Consider the following 16,794-nt stretch of genomic DNA (forward strand, 5'->3'; position numbering starts at 1 on the left):
TTTATCTAATTCATGTAATGTGTCTGCTTTAGCTTCTCCTTGTGTACATATATCTAATTACTATTACTTGCATCACTGACCATTTTGCTGACGAATCTAGAAAATGCTTATGCTCAGATCTGCAGAATGAGCATGGAAAAATCCTCATCTACACAGCTGCCTCTTGCAAAATACTGTTGAAGTTTGTTTAAGACACTGTGCATCAAAGAGTTAGCATCATTTCTTGGACAGGAAATAAGGTAGAGAAACAAGAACATCAACTGTGGTTGAAGGACAGAAACTGATTCAGGGATTCCTCCAAAGAAACTAATATCTGTTGGATATGACCGACTTTGGACACCGGCACAAAGCATCTATTCTTGGCAGATGTCCTTAAATAATGACAGTTAAATTTCTTGGAAGTTGGCTTTTTTTTTTTTTTTTTCTTCCCCTTTTCTATATTGTAGGGGTGGACCAAATACAACATTTTCTTAATTCTGGGGTGAGCAACTTGTCCAGTTGGAAGTATGTTTTATGCCAGAATTCAAAAATAAATGCCTGCATGCCCTTCCAAACTCCAAAGGGTGGATAAAGGAAACATGACATTGATCAGTTCAATGACTTGTGCAAATATTGCTCAATTGAAAGCAATTTGAGGAGGCTTAGATTCAGACCTTTTTCTCCTAGATATGAGAAGCTTTCCGTTTTTGTATGTCCCAACATCTGAGTAGATGAGAGTACATAAAAATGGGGAAAATATGAATGTAATTCAGATGTTTTGGGTGGTTTGGAAGATCAGAGAAAGCCACAATATGAAACTCTTTCTTTCAAAGAAAATGCAACTTTCTAAACTTATTTACTGCTTTAAATGTAGTATTTTCTACCTACCACAGTGACAATTTCCCACTCTGGTAAAACATGTTTTTTTAAATTGAAAGTCAGTGTAGCAATTAAGGGTTTAAAGTGCTAGCATGGAATCTTTACTCAACTGATTACATCCACACAATACATTTTATAGTGTGCAAAACAGAATACAAAGGAAAAAACTTATTTTATCATTTATCTGCTGATGAATAATTGTGGCAATAAATAACATTTGCATCCCTGTGGGCCTAATATTTTCAGAGTATAAAACTGAGCAGGTCGTGTGGCACCTGTAAGTTTATTAGAAGAAAATTACCCATGGATGAAATTATGAAAGAGGAAGGTCATCAAAAGTTATAAAGATTTGACTGAGCCTTCTTGATCAAAAAATGTACCCCTCTGACCTTTCCTTTTCCTGTACTTGCAAGAAAGTTATTCCATACAAAAAAATTCTCGCAACAGCTCTAATTTCCTAAAGGCTACTGGACTGTTTGTTATTCTAACTGTAAAGATAGAAAGCAGCAACGTTAATTAATGACCTCCTAGAAATTTGCACAAAATTACATTGCATGCAAACACCAGAATGCTGGTAAATTATTTCCCTTCTATACAACAGCAAAGTTGCTTCTGCAAATCATTATATAAATGTATTTAGACATATATTTCTGTAAATTATGTCACAAATTACCTTACTTCCAGTATCCCCATGTTAGCAGCTGAATGAATATGCTGAGGAGCTGTTGCCATTCACTTTAGTGATACGATATTCCACAGGACTAATTTCCACTACACCTTCAGGTTTTTTAGTGATGTTTATGCTAGCAAACACTGCTAATGTTTTATTCAATATATCTAGCACAGCTTTTTGCTAAATCGCAAAAGCAATGAGCAAATACTAAGAAAAGAAAAGAATGAACAATTAGAACGTGAAAACAGCAAATCATGGTCCAGTGAACTCTGGCTTTGCTTTAAACACATTAGCAAATACGTTCCTCAGCGCCTCATTTCTCCCACATTTCATAAAGCACTGTTAACCCCTTCCCTTTGGCTGTGGGTGGGAGCTCAGTGCACCAATAAGGTATGTTCAAATCCACACAGGCTTCAATGAGTTAACTTTTCTCCCACAAAGGTGAAGAGTTTTGCTGACCCAGTGCAAGTCAGCTTGAATAAAATTCAGTTCTGCTGTAGTCAACAGGAAAGTAGGAAGGAAAATAGGATTTAACAAACAAAGCATAAAAACTCCACAGCAGGAAATCATTATTTGGGCAATTGTTCACTTTGTTAACAGACTGGACTGTATTAATATCTATCAGTGCATACTGCTGTGTTTGTGGTTTCTCTGTAGTGGCACGTCTGGTCTGATTAGTTACAAAGTGGTCATATAGGCAAGTGAAATCTGCAATTGTGCGAGGTTTCCGAAGAATACAGAATACATATGTCATTAATGCTTAATCTGGCACCAGCTTATTCTGGTTAAAGTTCGAGTGGTTGACTAAAATTAAATCAATACTAAAAGAAGCTCAGAATGCCAATAGAAGTGGTTTACAGACATAGTTTCACTGACCATTACAGCTGCTATGGATTAGGCACATGAAACGGTTCAATTCAAGTTAAAGCTTTTAGTATAGATACACAAAAAAATGCAGCCACAGTATTCTACGTGCTTGCAGTCAAAAGCATTCTAGGAACACATATAACATTGTTCCAAGTTACCATTTCACATTTATCAATTTCAGTCACGCTTCTTACCACAAGAAGGTTAAACTAAAATTATTATAATATATACGTGTGTGTGTGTGTGTGTGTGTGTATATATATATATATATATGTGACACTGCCATTAAGAAATAGATTTGTAGACAAAGATTCTATAAACCACTGGGGAAAGCCTGGCATTCTACAGGGGTTTACATAAAAATTATATTATAAACTTAAAAAGCGATTGATATTAACCAGTGAACATAGTAACACCAACTCTTGTACAGGAATGGTTCCTTAACTTCTGTGAGAGGAGTCATAAACCAGTTTCTTTAACGTATTCTGAAGGTTCTGGATGCCAAGCAGAATCACAGGGAGAACACTCATCTCCTCATCTAGCTATATTTTAGGTCCCATTTTCCCAAGTGAAATATTTTCCTGCCTGCCTTAGTCAAGCTTCTTTGACGCTACCTTAAAAGCTACAACCAGCCTCTGAGAAATGAACTTCTGGTTAGAAAGTGCAGGTGGTGAGGTAAGAAAAGGCTTGCAATATAACTTTTTATCAGGCTCAGACATTTTAGATCAATATGAAGGCAGTAGAGATGCCAATTTTAATTGATTGTGAATGCAGTTCAGTGCTTGTTCTGAAGAAAGATTTTGATTTACTTGTTTTATGATGGGAGCGTGGCCGTGCCAAATACTATTTCCCAATACTGCAGAGACCTAAATGAAACACATGCCGAATATATCACTCTGAGACATTAATTTATCATCTTTTATGGAATTTGAGGGATTTACTAGGGCCACTTTATTTTAACTATTAACATTTTATCCAGTTCACAGGGCATCAGCTATTCAGAAGAAAACTGGAAAAGGTCAATACATGTAGCCAGCAATTGCAAAACACATCCCATGCATTGCATTTCACTCTTGACCCAATAACTTCCCTTTCCCAACCTTGATATATCAGAAAGCATTAGTATTTCTTATATCTGACAATTCATAGGACTATCATTAGCCAGCTTTCACAGTACTATGCTTTGACCACTTTCCAAGGTGTGGGATCAAATCCAGTATCTGACTGCATTTCTAATACCCTCTAGAAAAGTTGTGAGCTGATATGTACAAAAGTGCTGCAAGGCTCCTTGTAGTAGTTAAGCCCCACATAAAGCCATATGGAAAACTTGGGAATAAGCTCAAGAGACACCCGTGTAGGTTACCTGTGCCTCCTCTGCTTTTTACCTTTCAGCAAGCTTTATATTTGAGCGAAGATTTGGGGATTAGATTTACAGAGAACCAGTGGCCCATTGGCCTCAAAAACTAGAATGGAGGAGATGGCCTACTATGCCTATTCACTCTCAGCCACTTTTCAAAAATAAAGTGCATAATATTACTTACACGTGCCTCAGCACACTGTTTTGCTCCAATAACTCTGTGGCTTGCTACTCTGTGAATCAAAATAGTGCAGGAGTTTGAAAGCTTTTAATTGAATAACTAATTATTCTGTCCACCTTATATTTATTAAAATTTGGGGTTAAGCCATTGTTTAATTTCAAAATAATTATTTTCAGTTTCGGTCTCCTAATTTGGAATCAGTTTCAAAATTAAATTAACAGAGATTTTGTGAAAGTTATCTGTAACTTACAGTTTCATAAAATCCCCCATGTAAATCTGGATAAAACAAGTTGTTGGTAATAACCTGAATTTACATAACAGAATTTGGTCTGTTTATTATGAACGGTTACCTTTTAAATTTTACTTACACGGACTGCCTTTTTTTGAGATAATTCATTGTAAAAGTAACAAATATCATACTCACATTTACACAAGATTGCAACTCATTGAGGTAGTCTAAGGGGTGAATTACAAAGCGTTAAATACTTGTCTTTTACAAATTACTAGCAAGAATGAATCTCGAGATTTATTTCAATTTCAGGTACTTGAATACCATCTCAGTGCACTGAATTCTGTTGACAGTTGCCAGGAATTTTGTAGGACAAATTCACAAGATTATATTGCAAGTTTTTGCAGTTAGTGTCCAAGCATTACCCATATAAAGCATCCATTCTAATTATTTAAATGGCAGTGCGATACCTAAGTCAAGCCTTACAACACGAACAATTAATCTTGAGGCTTTGACACTAGGCTGGCACTGAGAGGTACACCCAGTTTAACCAAAATTACACTATGCTTTCAGGATGTATTTTGAAACATATTTAAGACGTCCCTTTGAAAAATGGGAATAGCCATATTTTTTTTATTCAAATTACAATTGCCTTTTCCAGTGATATCTTATTTATAGTAGCACAATAGTAAGATGATCTTGAAAAAAACTATTTTAAAACTTTAGACCACAATCAGCACTGACTTAATTCAGGGAAAAAATGAGGAGCACATACAGAGATTGGTGATTCTGAAACAACTATAACAAAGGAAAGATTGCACAAGGCGCCTGCAAAGTGAAACCTAGGCATATTAAATACAAAAATTAACACAGACATGTAAGAAGAAAGCATCTCCTGCTATTTTACACTCTCTAAACTGTTACAATAATTTCATGTCTTTTACACTTGTCTTATCCAGTGGCATATAAATTGCACTTCAGTTACACACTAAATCAATACTAAGAGAGTATGAGAATTTTATTCCTCAGATTCATACAATAACTCTGGATAAAATAGACTAAATCAAAGCTCCTGCTCCAAAGAGAGTCAACACTGAATTCAGATTACGTTGCTCAGAGTTTTATCTAACCTAAGTACGCCTGACACCTCCAAGGAAGGAGATGCTGCAGTGTCACACAGAAGCTTATACCAAAGTTTTAATGTCCTCATCACAAGAAATTGCCGGGTTTTCTTCCATTTATAACATTTGGGAACCTTTCCTGTTTCAATTCACTATTGTGTTCTCTTTTCCTGCCTTGCAGCTCTGTGAAAGTCAGGCTCTTTCTTCTCAAAACCTTTACTGAAGGTTGCCTATTCAGTACTGGCAACCTACATTCAAGGTCCATCCTAAGCATCCTCCAGTCCAGTCCCATTGCCTCTACTCCTCCTCACAGAAAAACTCCACCTCTCAAATTCATAGTCCACTGCTGATCTTACACAATTTTGCTGACACCTTCCTTGTACTAGAGGGGACCAAAACTGAACACAGTATTGCCCATATGCATATTTTCATGTTTGTTTGGGATTTTTGACAGTGGTTTTGCTTGTTTGTTTTTTTTTTTTTTTTTTAACATTTGGGGAGCGTTGTTTTGCTTGGGTTTTTTTATTCAATTACTTAAGTTAATCTAAATGTAGCCATTAATCAGAAATATTAATATAATAGACTATGGAAAAGGATATAAACCTCATGCCCTCATATCCTAATACTGTAATGAACTCCTAAGTTAAAGGCTATCCTTTTCTGAGTATACAGTTTATTTATACTTTATTTATATCAACATCTGTCATTATGTACTGGTTTTGGAGTGTCTATTTAACCAAGAACTACATTTAAATACCATTTTGTTCAGAGATCAGGTATAGTTTAGAAATAATAGATCTGCACGTAAAGAAGTAGAATTTTTTTCATAATAGTTTTGTTATTCAAACAAGAAATTATCAGATATAAGTATTAAAATTCACACCAGCTTTCCATATTTTATTTCTCATTTTCTCTAGCTTACAATATTTGTGGACTAATTCCTGCTATAACTATTCTATTACACAAAGCGCTAAAATCACTCTATGCCCCTGCTTGGGTTCTTCCTCACTTTGGACCACCCATACACCAGGTTCATGCTGTACTCTGCTTTCTATATTCACAGTAGAGAAAACTCTTTGTTTCGGCACTATGAAATTTAATCCTTCTCCATTGCTGCATTTTAGAAAGCATTTTCCTTGCCTTCATATTTCTCAGTCATTATTTTCTCATGTCACTTTTCATAGGAAGTCTTATGAATATAAAACTTTTTTTCAGACTAGAACACCAAACCTCACAAAACCCTACCAAGCTTGTAGTAACAAAGCCTGCCTTATTTGCTGTCATCTTGATCTTTTCTTGATCAGTATCTTCAATCTTCTCTCTCAACCAACATAATGTCTTTGAAAAAAAAAAAAGAAGTACCTTAAATCTTTTTGTAGGCAAAAATAATTATTGTAATGCATGAGCTCCATAATATAAAAAAAACCAATGCAACAATTTCTTCATTTGTTAGGAAGAGGTTAACATTGCTCTGTGGGCTCCTTGTCAAGTTCCAGCAGTTACAAAATGTCTTTGTGTAATGTATCAGCATTCCTGAAGTTTTGTGAAACTGGGAGGGGAAATCAATATTAAAAATCAGGGAGCTGGAGCCTTCACATGAAATACAGTTTTGTTCCTACCACAAAGCTAAGTGGTTTTGATCTTTCTGAACTTCTCAATCATGTGTGACCAAAGAATTCTTTGCAATGAATTATGTTTGCCTTCTATGTTAATGAAAAGCCAACATGCATAATTTATAGAAGGTAGGAACCAAACATTAAAAAATAAAGTCATAAAAAAGCCATAGGAGTCTTTAATGGCAGGGTTCTCACCATCTAAATGGAACTGTAATACAATATTTTTCTGTCAGATTTATTAGGTTTTATTTGAATATATTCAACTTTGCAATGATGTTTGTACAAAAATTCCAAGGAGTGAAAACATTAAAAACCAATAAAATCAAACACACGAATGGTAACAAGAAAAGCAAAAAGTTTGTAGAAGACTTAATTTTCTTTTAAAGCCAGTATTATGCTTAAATCTCAGCCATAAATATCTAAAATACAATGTTTCCCTTTCACAAAGGTTGATCCTAATATTTTACTTTCTTTTTTTGCTTTTATGCTGTTAGTCCTCAGTACAATGACTTCCTGATAGAAGTGGTATTCCACCAAAGTAACTGTCATCCTCTTTCTTTACTGACAGAGAAAGGCTTCTTCCAGATACAGGAATTGAAAAAGCATTGGAAAACAAGAAAATATCTGAATCCTCAGCCACAAGCATTAACAAGGATCACTTCCATTGGCTTACACAACTCTAAGGCATGCATAACTATATATGTTTTGCAGTGTCATATCATCCACACACCCCTCATCCTCATATAAATAAGACTAATGAGTAAATATTCTATTGAAAGACAAAACTAGCAATAGAAAATATGTTTCGTCACCCAGTTCCTGCTTGTAGGACATATTATTTGTTTGGTATACAGAGCAATTAGCTTTTTCATGTAATGAGTAAGAATCATCTCTCTCCCTTTTAAAAGAGATACATAAATTTGAGCTTCTCTACTTAAGGTGGGGGACGTTATCTATGCCTTCTTGCAAACTGAAACTAGTAGAGCAGAGAGTTGCTCTACTATCATTCTAACTGCTAAGCTGTCACTGATTTCATATGACAATGCAACTTGCTTGAGATGTATTAATAGAGATTTCCAGGCAAAAACAACTACTTTGTACATCTGAAGAATTAATTTTCCCAAATACCTTCAATAACTAAACAGCAAGATCTTAACAAAAATGTTCTATTGATAGTAAGTTTGAAGGTATGTTTTGGGAAAGCATTACAAACTATCAGTAACACAAGCTTAATCTGTGCTCACGCAAATTACGCAATTATGAGTGAGGTTAAGATTAGACTTCTTACAGGCTACCTCTATAAGCAGAGGAATGGAATAGCTTCTACTTTGAAAACATTTCAAGAGCTGTAGCTCATTCCCAAGGAACCTAATAAGGCCAAACTGTTTCACAAGTGAGCCTGTTAGACAGACAATAAAAACTGAATCATCAGTGCAGATGGCAAAGAGCTCCCTTGAACAATACCCTCCCTTGCTTCTTAAAATCACTGAGAAATGTGTCCTCTCCATTTATTACTGCAATAATCCTTATGAATCTTGAAAAAACAGTATCGATTTGGAAAGAAGCTGTCAGAAAATTCACAGCTAAGTTTAATGAGGTAAATCATTGGATCCTACATTGCTTCTAGCAATAATAATGGATTACAAATCCAGAAACAACCTTCTGTTCATCTTTTCTTCGAGCTAACCTACTACATTTTGGCATTTCCTGTTCGCCTGTGGTAGGTCTGTCCAGAGGTTACAAAAAAAACAAGCTAGGAGAAAAATGCGTACTCCTCACTCTGATAGCAGTGTTTTCTCCCCAAGCATAGTTCCTATGGTAAGCCAGCCTTCTTCCTTATAAATATTTTAAGATAAATAAAACGACTTCTCAGGGTCAGTTATAACAAATTCATCATCTTAGTTCCAAGAAGATATAAATGCAAAGACCTGTTCTACAGGTTGTCAAAAAAAATTGACTAATTTTCTTAAACAGCTGAATGACAGGGAGCACTGACAAGATATTACAAGTTTGGGGTTTTTTTTTTCCCCACATAGAAGTTTTACTGGGAAAATTAACTGAATAAAAAAAGAATACTGAAAGACTTATTGTCAGGCATTTGCTTCCTCTGCAGCATCTTAGAGTTAAAACCATTCAATCATCTGCTTCAAAGTGTTGATTTGGCTGTTATTATAAAAATCTAGTCTTCAGATATTTGATAGCCCCACTAGTTTCATACAAAATGTGTGAGCAATTCCATATATCTCCTACGTTTCGCTATGACACTATCTCCACAATGATTAAACAGATCAGGAATTGGAGAATTATTAAAATAATTCAAAATCTTTGTTTCCTATGGGATCGCATTCAGTACCACTGGTATAGGGATCTTGATGTCTTTAATCACTGTACCAGTGGGTAAGAAATCAACACCATGAAAAATATGTAAAGAATTTGACAGACATTTCTGGCACTTCTATCATATTTAATTACATTCCTCTCAGATTTCTATGGGAAGATTCAAAACTGACTTCTATTAATGTCTTCAGACATGTTTAGAATGCATAGAGTTATTAGATCTTTGGAAATTTTAGGCCTTAATTATTATTAAATTTTAAAGAACTTTGCATTAGAAGCCCGGACACTAGAAAACAACCAGCAACTCTGAGTTGACAACCTCAGAGGCCAAAAATTAAAATAACTATATATCCATTGATTTAGTTTTTCAAATAAATTATAGATATACCATGGCAATATGGCATGAAGGCATCTGTACCATTGCTATGTCTGATTTTCCTTTTCTTTGGAACAAACAGTTAAATAGACAATGAAGTAAATCACACAGATTCTTTAGTAAATACTCAGTGAATTTAGTGCCACTAAATAAGTTCTTTCTGACTTGGAATTAATTTATAAAATCCTATAATAAATAAGGGATTTTTCTCTCCCCTACACCCAAGTCTTCTAAAAGACTGTTCATGAAAATTAAGCAAATGTAACCTCCAACACAAGTTAAGCACAGACCCATCAATTATGGTTTAGCTGTCCATGAGGAAAACAATTATGCTGCACACAAGATCACATATCACTCACTATAACCTTTCACAAATTTAAATTCCATAACTGCATAATTTATTACTTAATAGACTACCACACTGAGTAGCTAATTTATTCATTGATGTTAAACAATTTAGTTAATAGTAAATCCAATACTAAAAAGCCACAGATTTTGCTAAGATCCCTTCTGCAGTTGAAGTTTGCATTGCCGCAATGACTTGCACCCAAGTAGTCATTTGGCTAAATTCAGGATTCTACTGTGTTACGCAAATTCAAAGCTTCATGATTACAAAATTAAAATTGTTTCTGAATGTGAATAAATATAATTTTTAAAAAGTGAAAAGGTGATAGCATATTTATAATAACTTAGAAAATACTTTTAAGTTCTCTCTTTACCAATACATAGCAATAAACTCAGCCAAAACACCACTTTTCAGTGTTCATCTTCAGACATCTCAAGGTAATATGAATATCACTACTTGGGGCCATTTGAATCCTTGAATGCATTCAAATATCATTGACACTTTCTTTCAGCAATTTTTTTTTTTCTTTTTTTTTTTTTTTAGAGGGAGACCAAAGGAAATTAATGCAATCCCATACTTTAATAGGAAAGTAGATATCTCTGATTAACATAACAAACAAATAGTTTCTAATCGGGTCAAACTGTCAGTAAGGGTCCATTCTCATGATCAGAGATCAGGAGAATGAAACTACTGCTTCATTATCTCATGCAGTTGTTCTAGATGGCCAAATATTACTTTTACAGTCGATATCTTTCTCATTACAAAAGTCTGATTTGATCAGGCACTTTTGATGCTTTGATAGAAAGACTGAAAATCACTTCAGTGATTGAAATCATCAGTGCTAATAAAAAGGGAATTGGAAGAGATGTGTGCAATGCACTTCTGTAATTCATTTTTATAATTTCTTTTTTATTAAACTCTGAGCTATGGATCATAAAATAAAAATTTATTTTGGCTAAGACAGAAATATATGTATAAACTTGCTACAACTTCCAGCTGAAATTATACTTTCCTACATAGTCAGAACCAAGTAAAGCAGTAAGTGGAGCAAAATCAACAAGACGACACAATGACACACCTGAAAAATCTCATTTCTGGTGACCATAGATATCATAACTACAAATAAAGATAAACTTTCTGGGTAGAAGTCTCAAAAGTAATACAAAGTAAATACTAAGTAAAAGGAATACTAAAAGTTATACTAAGCATGGTTGTATCTAAATAAAACTGAATTTCACCTTATGTATTTCTGTGGTCTGAAGACAATAACCAACACTTACCAAAGTGTAAGGCAGCTGGCAGATTTTCACATCTAAGGAAGTGATTGTCCTTTACTGCCTCAAACTCCAGTATTAGTTTGGATGCATAGCCACACTCTTAACCCGTTTAGTAGTGATTTTTAAAATAGCTATCAAATAATACACAAGTGTACATTTGTTTCTTTGATCAGCCTGCAAACAAACCCTTCTAAAAAAAAAGGGAAAAAAAGAAGGCTAAATAAATACAGAAAAAAGCTTTATATTTACTTCCTTCACATCTTGCAAACTTAATTGCACAGTAAAGCAGCATTTCAGTTAAAAAAACCAAAAAACAATATCAAAACCAACAAACAAGTAATCCTAGAGAGCCTGTTTCTATTTAACTACCTTCCCCATTCTGACTTTTTAACAGCAAGAAGAAAAACACTACCCACACAAAAAATACAAATCTTCCCATAAAAGCTCCTTCCTAGGCTGACTGTTAATGCACATGGGAATTTAGTACAAAGACATTTTCTGAAAAACTTCCAGTTTACACAATGATGACTGAAAATATTACATCTCTGTTAAACTGACTTTCTGTTTATCAGGTCTACAGGGAAGTCCCCTGTACACTGATTCTGGGCAAAATCTTTAAGACTGAATAGACACATGGCACAAATAGAACCACTTTTCACTTTATTATTGGAAAAGTTATGCCTTCTACATCTCCAATTTCATCCTAATACACAGATGATTTTATACATATTTAAGCTGTCACTGTACACACACCACATCTGTCCTAGTCCTAAGTAGCAGAAAAATTTTAAGAGGTAAACTATTTACAACCATTATCCTTTTTTCTTCCCGAAGGAAAACACTGCAGCATTATGTATTCGTTTTACAATGTCTATTGTTAAAGATTTCACAAGGAACATATATAAGTTTATGTGGAGAGCTGTAAAGGGAGTAAGGTTACAGATCAACAACCAAATTTTACAAGGACTTTCACTGTCACCAAGGGGTCAGTTTGATTACCCTTTATCAGTAAGGCTTTGCCTGAGGAATACAGCAATTTTCCAGTTTCAGAGAATTTTCCCCTTGCCTGTTCCAATAGCTTCACTTTTCTTCAGAAATCTGGCCAGTGTTGCTGACTTTAATTTTAGATTTCTGCTAATTTACTTGTTAAAAATAGTGTTTCTGTCTTAATACTGTACATTTTGAAATACTGCCCATTCTGTAGCACTTAGAAACATGTATGTGAAAAAAAAAGTAGTTAAAATATTCGCAAATATTCGCAAGTATTCACTGCTTCCATGTACAGAACAGGACCAGAAATCTAATACTGTGTCAGTAGACAGACTGTTTCAGAACCCCATCCACACACTCTCTGGCAATATGCAAACTCGCTGCCTCACCCTTATACATTTTCTTCTTCAAAGCAGATACCAAAGAAATGAGTTTGTCCCCAGTTTTTTAACATCAAAGACAGCAGGCCAAATTAATCCCTAGTGTAACTCGATTGAATTGGTCCTTGGTCTTACTCCCCAAGGAAAGCACTACTCCAAAACATACATTTAATTAATATCCTCTCTCATCTGTAGATTCCTATAGGGCTTTTAAACTTTTCCTTGTGGCATGGTCTTTGCAACAAGTCTAAGTTCACACAACGGCCCCTTCTATCCTGGTGCTTTATTAGTGCTAGGAAATTATTTTAACATATATATTAAAAGATGTTTCCACAAGAACACGGATAACACAGAGTGAACACTCAACAGTGGAATTTTGCAACCAACATAAAGTATAACCAAGGAAGTAGCTTTATAGTCTGCGACAACACATGGAAAACTGCTGAAAGAGAAGGGGAAGCAATGGCTCAAGACAGATAAAACTGGGTATAGAAAAAAAAAAAGACAGTTTGACCGCTATCTTGCTCACAATAATAATCAAAGGCAAAGCTCCTATTAGCTAAAAATATGTAGGATCAAGATTTTCATGGAGTGGAATAGAATTCTCTCATGCCTCTCAAGCAGAAATTATTACTGAATTGATGTAAGCATATAGCGAAGAGTCTTTCTGAAAAAAAAATCCTCTTGAGTGTATATATAAGCAGAAGCAAGATGCATGGGTTTTTTTGTTTGTTTGTTTGTTTTTTCTGAATCAGAGTTAATGTAAGGAATACAGCAGCCAGGAAGAGAAAACTGAATAGAAATGTAATGGAGAGGAGTAATATAACCATAACTGCATTCAACTTCTTCATATTAGAATTAGACTAACCAGGTAAATAAAGAGTCAGGCTTGTTTTAAAAATCTTTTAACTGCCTCTGCATGCGTTACCATTTCTAGCTCTGAAGTGCAAGGATTCTGGATAGCAGAGACACACATATATTTTATGTTATAATTTGCAAATGTGTGCATTTTCAAAGTTTACTTGTCATTACTCCATAATTCTGAAAAAAACCCGAGCATTAGTATACTTAACCACAAGAATAATGCGAATTTAGATTGTATAAAGACAAACCATATAATTTTGAACTGCCTTACATGACAAAAAAAGATGTTTCTGAAATCTACTGCAACATCATTCAGCTCCTCAGATTGCCTAGAACAGTAGGACCCATGATTCCAATAAGGAAAGATCAGTGCCAGACCATGAGACCAAAACCAATGCCCTTAGCAAGGTGTTTGCCAAGTGAGGATAATACCAAATGTAGAAAAACATTTGGAACTTTTGGTTCTTGGACTTTATCCTCTTGCTCTGGAAGTAGCCAAATGAACAGAATCACTAGCCATGCTAATGCAAATGTCTTTGATTACAAGGTATCCTTGAGGTCAGAAAAACCTCAAATAGCCGGAATTCAGCTCTGGAAGCATTTTAAATTAAATCTCATTTTACACAGTTGATAAGAATATGACTTAATAGAATATGATATTTGTGGTACGATGTAATCTTCTAGAATGAAGGTCATGCCAAACGTTCCATATTTCATTATTTTCTCATGTGTGCAGGCTTTTTACATTAAAAAAATTCAACTTTTATTGTACCTTATTTTCACCTGCTATGATTCCTAAGGTACAACATGATTTTTGAGAAAGAAATTAAAAGCAGTAACAGCTTGAAAACAAAATTAAGCTGGTGCCTTTAAAATCTCTTACCCAAGTTTAAGTGATCTTGTAAGACACACCCAACTCAGCACAATCCAGTTTAAAGTAACTGATTTTTGCAAAACCATTCTAAGGTACAGTACTGACATGCTCTTGCATGTCAATAAATGGGAGTAATTTATTGTACATGTTGATAATTTGTATTTTCTTTTCCAAAAATTTAAAACTCAGGAGAAAAGTCCATTAGAACAGTAGTCAAAATCACTGTTCACCTGAATGCATTCTGCAGAGAAAGCTCCCTTAGTACAAAACAACACAATGTCAGGGTTCTATAAATGACCTTCTTATCAAGGGATTAGCTTTCTAAATTTATCTCCAGCTTTTGCTCAATTCAAAATTCAGTAGCAGCTTCCAAAGACCATGGAGCAGGTAGATTGTCCTAACAATACCCACACTTTGGGACCCTGGATATACTGCAGTCAAAGGGAGGGTACTCCAACCTACTTCAGGGAAGGAAGCGCTCAGCCCCTGATATGAGGTATTACTCCATAAGCAGTTCCACTGGTCAGCAATTATGCAAGAGCAGTAAGACGTGGCTGAATCACTAGTCATACAGCTCATTTCAATTCTCAAGGAATAGCTATGTTTATTTGGCATGAAGTATAACTTTTAAGAATATATTTTGAACCCTAAAACTTACTTCTGATCCTGACTTTCTGCATAACCTTTGCTAAATTTCAAACTTAATATACATCAATTCCTCCTGTACTAAAATGAATGCACCCACCTCTGTATATCTCTATCCTGCTTAGATGAAAGGCATTTTGCAATGTAAGTGCAAAATCTTGTTATTTATTAAAGGAGCATTCTACCACAACCCTTCACTTAATGTTGTTCGGGCCACCCTTTACCTTAAATCTAGCAAGACAACTATTGATTAATGATCAGATCACCTCTGTCAGAAATATAAAAGCAATATAAACATGCCTCTGCCTGACAGATCAGCTGTCTTAAGCAGTGACTTGTGTAATTTTATCTATTTATCTTAATGCACTCCCACTATAGTAGTTTCCAGTAGCCTTAAGTGGATACAATCCTAGTTCCTGTGTGGTGTGCTGGGACTAGTCCTGAGGTGCTCTCAGCTATAGTTTATGAGTTATTCTGAGGCTCTTTTACAGATCAGTTCTTTCGTCCTCACATTTAGGTTTTTCAGCTCATTGCAAACACACAGGTTCAAATTTCCAACCCAACAGGTGGGACTAAAAATAGATAAATATTTATAATAAAAAAATGACATATTGCCTTAAAATACAAAGTACTTAGTAGTTAATATTTAGTATTATAAGTACCCTACTTATAATTGAAGCTACGCTACACATGATAGGAATCTGCACCATCCAGGCCAATACTGGCCAATTAAATCCTGTGGGGAAAAAAATCGTGCTGAATTCAAAGACACCATATCATGAATCATGTGTTGTTTGGATTGTTGTATTTCTTAATATTGAATGCAATTCATTGCTCAGAATTAATACCTACCTTCAAATAGCAAGGAGTGGAAATATACAATACTCACTAATAAGTAAAAGAAGCACATTAGTAATCTATTTTTGGAATAAATTACTGAAAGAAATTTCCCAGTTATTACAGACACCAGTTATGTGGGGTTGCTGGCTACAGTTTCATAAGTTACCAAAATTCATCTTAAGACTACACTTGGCCTGAATGAATTTTACTAGGAAGCTGTTAAAGGCCATCACTGTGCTTTGGATCTGTTGAAGTGCTGACTTATTTAGCAATTATTTTATCTTGGCAAGAAGTAATAAAAAGCAATGCATTCAGCTAGAAAGCAACAATCTACCTGGAGCAGGTTATATTTATCTAAGAGTTGATATATTTAATAATCAAGTGTAGATCTGCTAAAACACACCAACCTCTGCTAAAGTTACTTATTAAAATCAGCATAGAGAGGGAGAGTAAAACTCTGTAAAAATGATAAGTGCTTGGTTACTGAAAAACATTATATTAGCCATAGATCAACTGACTGAAATAAGCAGACTGTCAAAATATGACAGAAGCAAACTGTTGCATCCCAAATATGAGGACAGCTTTATAATGTGACAATAAATTATAACTAAGGAAGAATGCACACAAATTACTTTTTCATCCCTCACAACAAAAATTTGTTATGAACAGTAACCAATTACACATTGAAGTTGAAATGCCATCAAAATCCATGCATTTAAAAATGTCAAAAGCAGTTTCCAAGACACAGGGATAAAAATAAAGAGTACAAAACATAACTCCTCTCCACTTGCCAATTAATTATCATCTCTAGATTACTACGAATTAAACAAAAAAACCAACCAACCTAAGAGCAGCAACAAAACCCCCATATCTATCATAACTAAACACAAATCCCCCAGGCACCTGCAACTCCCTGTAGCAGTTTTTGTAGAAAAGCACCATTATTTTTTTTTTTCTAACAGC

The 16,794-nt window shown here is 34.7% G+C and overlaps 1 protein-coding gene across 6 annotated transcripts in view; it reads right to left on the minus strand.

Annotated features, from left to right (window-relative positions):
* BBS9 (Bardet-Biedl syndrome 9) overlaps positions 1–16,794 on the minus strand; it is a 286,026-nt gene that overhangs the window by 69,359 nt on the left and 199,873 nt on the right. The gene's annotated exons all lie outside the window — the stretch shown is intronic.

The sequence above is a fragment of the Hirundo rustica genome, chromosome 1 (genome assembly GCF_015227805.2).
Source record: "Hirundo rustica isolate bHirRus1 chromosome 1, bHirRus1.pri.v3, whole genome shotgun sequence".
NCBI classification, from domain to species: domain Eukaryota; kingdom Metazoa; phylum Chordata; class Aves; order Passeriformes; family Hirundinidae; genus Hirundo; species Hirundo rustica.